Below are 6,000 nucleotides of genomic sequence, written 5' to 3'. Positions count from 1 at the left end.
AGGAGCAACACCTGCAATAGACCAGCGCCCACGAAATTACCAACACATGTCCTCTCGTCTGAGGCCTGGTGATCACTAGCCCATACAAATACCTCCTACTGCTTTCAAGAAAAGTGCTCAGAAGAGGTGTTTTGTATGTGGACATTCCACAAAATGCCCACAAAACCGCAGAGACACTCATTTTGTGTGTGAGGAGTGTCAAGTACCACTCTGCATATACCCATGTTTCAAAGATTTCCACAAGCTGCAGCAGTTCTAGGGAAGTGTTCAGTGACTGTACATATGTATATACATAGAACAATAGTAATAAACAATGTTTTGTATTGTTTGTTTATGTAAACAAGTTTTATAAACAATCTAATAGTGATAATGTTTGTGCAGTTATTGTGTTGTAAACAATGAGTGTATATTTGAACAATGCACCTTACATTGGTCTCACAGGCCACATAAGTTACTTAGATAAGAAAAATATTGGAAAATACAAGGAACCTTCAAATTAGTGAGCGGCATTCGTCGCTGTTGCAATACGCGACTCATTTTCTGTCAACTTTGCACCTCTGTATCTCGGTAAGTACTGATGGCAAAAATTTTTTTTAGGCTTAAAACACTCAGTAAAATACAGTGGTCCCTCAATAATTGTAGGGCTCGATAGCCGTAATTTTCAGAAATCGTAACGATATTTTCGTCAAAACACTGGCTCGCTAATCGTAGATTGACTCGCGAATAGTCATTCGTCCAGAACGCGTACTCACGCTCTGAGCCGCCCTGGCCTCCCTTCCCAGCCAGTGTGCCATTGTTTACCAGTGAGCGACGGTCCCCTCACTTGCTCATACGAAATATTTCATAATCCATTCATTTTAGTGCTTGCAACTACTAAATAAGCTACCATGGCTCCAAAGAAAGCTCCTAGTGCCAAGCCTTTGGTAAAGAAGGTGAGAAATACAACTGAATTTAAGAAAAACATCACTGAACAATATGAAAGTGGCATACGTATGGCCGAACTGGCCAGGATGTATAACAAACCCCATACAACCATAGCTTCCATCGTGGCCAAGAAAAAGGAAATCAAGGAAGCTGTTGTTGCAAAGGGGGTAAATATGCTGACAAAAATGAGATCACCAGTACTCAAAGAGGTTGAAAAGTTATTATTGGTGTGGATAAAAGAGAAACAATTAGCAGGAGACAGTCTTATGACGTCGATTATTTGTGAAAAGGCTAGGCAGTTGCACGACGATCTGGAAAAGAAATTGTCTGCAACTAGTGGTGATGTGAGTGAATTTAAGGCCAGCAAAGGTTGGTTTGAGAGATTTAAGAACCGTAGTGGCATACACAGTGTGGTAAGGCATGGTGAGGCTGCCAGTTCGGACCACAAAGCGGCTGAATTTTTTTTTTTTTTTTTTTCAACAAGTCGGCCGTCTCCCACCGAGGCAGGGTGACCCAAAAAAGAAAGAAAATCCCCAAAAAGAAAATGCTTTCATCATCATTCAACACTTTCACCACACTCACACATTATCATTGTTTTTGCAGAGGTGCTCAGAACACAACAGCTTAGAAGCATATACGTATAAAGATACACAACATATCCCTCCCAACTGCCAATATCCCAAGCCCCTCCTTTAAAGTGCAGGCATTGTACTTCCCATTTCCAGGACTCAAGTCTGACTATATGAAAATAACCGGTTTCCTTGAATCCCTTCACTAAATATTACCCTGCTCACACTCCAACAGATCGTCAGGTCTCAAGTACCATTCGTCTCCATTCACTCCTATCTAACGCGCTCACGCACGCTTGCTGGAAGTCCAAGCCCCTCGCCCACAAAACCTCCTTTACCCCCTCTCTCCAACCCTTTCGAGGATGACCCCTACCTCTCCTTCCTTCCCCTATAAATTTATATGCTTTCCATGTCATTCTACTTTGATCCATTCTCTCTAAATGACCAAACCACCTCAACAACCCCTCTTCAGCCCTCTGACTAATACTTTTATTAACCCCACACCTTTTCCTAATTTCCACACTCCGAATTTTCTGCAAAATATTTACACCACACATTGCTCTTAGACAGGACATCTCCACTGCCTCCAACCGTCTCCTCGCTGCTGCATTTACCACCCAAGCTTCACACCCATATAAGAGTGTTGGTACTACTATACTTTCATACATTCCCTTCTTTGCCTCCATAGGTAACGTTTTTTGACTCCACATATACCTCAATGCACCACTCACCTTTTTTCCCTCATCAATTCTATGATTAACCTCATCCTTCATAAATCCATCCGCCGACACGTCAACTCCCAAGTATCTGAAAACATTCACTTCTTCCATACTCCTCCTCCCCAATTTGATATCCAATTTTTCTTTTTCTAAATCATTTGATACCCTCATCACCTTACTCTTTTCTATGTTCACTTTCAACTTTCTACCTTTACACACTTTCCCAAACTCATCCACCAACCTTTGCAATTTTTCTTTAGAATCTCCCATAAGCACAGTATCATCAGCAAAAAGTAACTGTGTTAATTCCCATTTTGAATTTGATTGCCCATAATTTAATCCCACCCCTCTCCCGAACACCCTAGCATTTACTTCTTTTACAACCCCATCTATAAATATACAGTGAACCCCCGGTTAACGATATTTTTTCACTCCAGAAGTATGTTCAGGTGCCAGTACTGACCGAATTTGTTAACATAAGGAATATTGTGAAGTAGATTAGTCCATTTCAGACCCCCAAACATACACGTTCAAACGCACTTACATAAATACACTTACATAATTGGTCGCATTCGGAGGTAATCTTTATGCGGGGGTCCACTGTATTAAACAACCATGGTGACATAACACATCCCTGTCTAAGACCTACTTTTACCAGGAAGTAGTCTCCCTCTCTTCTACACACCCTAACCTGAGCCTCACTATCCTCATAAAAACTCTTTACAGCATTTAGTAACTTACCACCTATTCCATATACTTGCAACATCTGCCACATTGCTCCTCTATCCACTCTATCATATGCCTTTTCTAAATCCATAAATGCAATAAAAACTTCCCTACCTTTATCTAAATACTGTTCACATATATGCTTCAATGTAAACACTTGATCTACACATACCCTACCCACTCTGAATCCTCCTTGCTCATCCGCAATCCTACATTCTGTCTTACCTCTAATTCTTTCAATTATAACCCTACCTTACACTTTTCCTGGTATACTCAATAAACTTATTCCTCTATAATTTTTACAATCTCTTTTGTCCCCTCACGTACCTCCCCCACACTTACATTCTGCTCTTCTTCACTCCTAAAAGATGGTATACCTCCCTGACCAGTTCATGAAATTACCGCCTCCCTTTCTTCCTCAACATTTAAAAGTTCCTCAAAATATTCTCACCATCTACCTAATACCTCACTCTCCCCATCTACTAACTCCCCTACTCTGTTCTTAACTTACAAATCCATACTTTCCCTAGGCTTTCTTAACTTGTTTAACTCACTCCAAATTTTTTTCTTATTTTCATTAAAATTTCTTGACAGTGCCTCTCCCACTCTATCATCTGCTCTCCTTTTGCACTCTCTCACCACTCTCTTCACCTTTCTTTTACTCTCCATATACTCTGCTCTTCTTATAACACTTCTGCTTTGTAAAAACCTCCCATAATCTAACTTTTTCTCTTTTATCACACCCTTTACTTCATCATTCCAACAATCACTCCTCTTTCCTCCTGCCCCCACCCTCCTATAACCACAAACTTCTGCCCCACATTCTAATACTGCATTTTTAAAACTATTCCAACCCTCTTCAACCCCCCCACTACTCATCTTTGCACTAGCCCACCTTTCTGCCAATAGTCGCTTATATCTCACCCGAACTTCCTCCTCCCTGAGTTTATACACTTTCACCTCCCTCTTACTTGTTGTTGCCACCTTCCTCTTTTCCCATCTTCCTCTTACTCTAACTGTAGCTACAACTAAATAATGATCCGATATATCAGTTGCCCTTCTATAAACATATACATCCTGTAGCCTACCCATCAACCTTTTATCCACGAATACATAATCTAACAAACTACTTTCATTACGTGCTACATCATACCTTGTATATTTATTTATCCTCTTTTTCATAAAATATGTATTACTTATTACCAAATCTCTTTCTACACATAGCTCAATTAGAGGCTCCCCATTTACATTTACCCCTGGCACCCCAAATTTACCTACTACTCCCTCCATAACATTTTTACCCACTTTAGCATTGAAATCCCCAACCACCATTACTCTCACACTTGATTCAAAACTCCCCACGCATTCACTCAACATTTCCCAAAATCTCTCTCTCTCCTCTACACTTCTCTCTTCTCCAGGTGCATACACGCTTACTATAACCCACTTTTCACATCCAATCTTTATTTTACTCCACATAATCCTTGAATTAATACATTTATAGTCCCTCTTTTCCTGCCATAGCTTATCCTTCAACATTATTGCTACTCCTTTAGCTGTAACTCTATTTGAAACCCCTGACCTAATCCCATTTATTCCTCTCCATTGAAACTCTCCCACCCCCTTCAGGTTTGTTTCACTTAAAGCCAGGACATCCAGCTTCTTCTCATTCATAACATCCACAATCATCTCTTTCTTATAATTTGCACAACATCCACGCACATTCAGACTTCCCACTTTGACAATTTTCTTCTTCTTATTCCTTTTAGTAATCTTTACAGGAAAAGGGGTTACTAGCCCATTGTTCCCGGCATTTTAGTTGACTTTTACAACACGCATGGCTTACGGAGGAAAGATTCTTATTCCACTTCACCATGGATATAAAAGTTTAAGTAATAAGACCAAGAACTATTAAGATAAAATCAAAGAAAACTCAGATGAGTGTGCTTAAATAAACATGTACATGTATGTGTAGTGTGACCTAAGTGTAAGTAGAAGTAGCAAGACATACCTGTAATCTTGCATATTTATGAGACAGACAAAAGATGTGCATGAAAAATATGTGCATGAATTCAAGGAGTACATAGAGGCTGAAGGACTGAAACCTTAACAAGTGTACAATTGTGACAAAATAGGCCTCTTTTGGAAGAAAATGCCAAAGAGAACCTACATTACTCAGGAGGAAAAGGCACTGCCAGGACACAAGCCTATGAAAGACAGGCTGATGCTCATGTTCTGTGCTAATGCTAGTGGGGATTTCAGAGTGAAGCCATTACTAGTGTACCATTCTGAAAATCCCAGTGTGTTCAAGAAAAACAATGTTATGAAGAGTAAATTGTGTGTGTTTTGGAAATCTAATAGTAAGGCACGGGTCACGAGGGAAATTTTCGTCGCGTGGTTCAATGAAGTGTTTGGCCCTAGTTTGAAGAATTACCTCCTGGAAAAGAAATTGGATCTCAAGTGCCTCCTAGTAATGGACAATGCACCTGCTCATCCTCCAAACTTGGATGACCTAATTTTCAAGGAGTTTGGGTTCATCACAGTAAAGTTCTTGCCCTCGAATACCACTCCTCTCCTCCAGCCCATGGACCAGCAGGTCATTGCAAACTTTAAAAAACTCTACACCAAAGCAATGTTTCACAGGTGCTTGAATGTGACCTCAGACACTCACTTGACCCTAAGAGATTTTTGGAGAGAACACATCAGCATCCTCCATTGCATAAGCCTTATAGGTAAGGCTTGGGAGGAAGTGACTACCAGGACTTTGAACTCTGTTTTGAGAAAATTGTGGCCAGATTGTGTCCACATGAGGGAATTTGAAGGGTTTGGGGCTGACCCTGATGAGCCTATGTCAGTTGTTAAATCTATTGTGGCACTGGGGAGTTCCATGGGGTTGGATGTGAGTTTGGAGGATGTGGAAGAGTTGGTGGAAGACCACACCGAAGAGCTCACCACTGAGGAGCTGCAAGAGCTTCAGCAGGAAGAGCAACAGATTGCAGCTCAGAATCTTGCAGCAGAGGAGGAGGAAGAGAGATGGAAGAAGGTGCCTTCTTCAGAAATTA

Source organism: Cherax quadricarinatus, unplaced genomic scaffold (assembly GCF_038502225.1).
Source record: "Cherax quadricarinatus isolate ZL_2023a unplaced genomic scaffold, ASM3850222v1 Contig140, whole genome shotgun sequence".
Classification (NCBI taxonomy): Eukaryota; Metazoa; Arthropoda; class Malacostraca; order Decapoda; family Parastacidae; genus Cherax; species Cherax quadricarinatus.
This window is presented reverse-complemented; position numbering follows the sequence as displayed.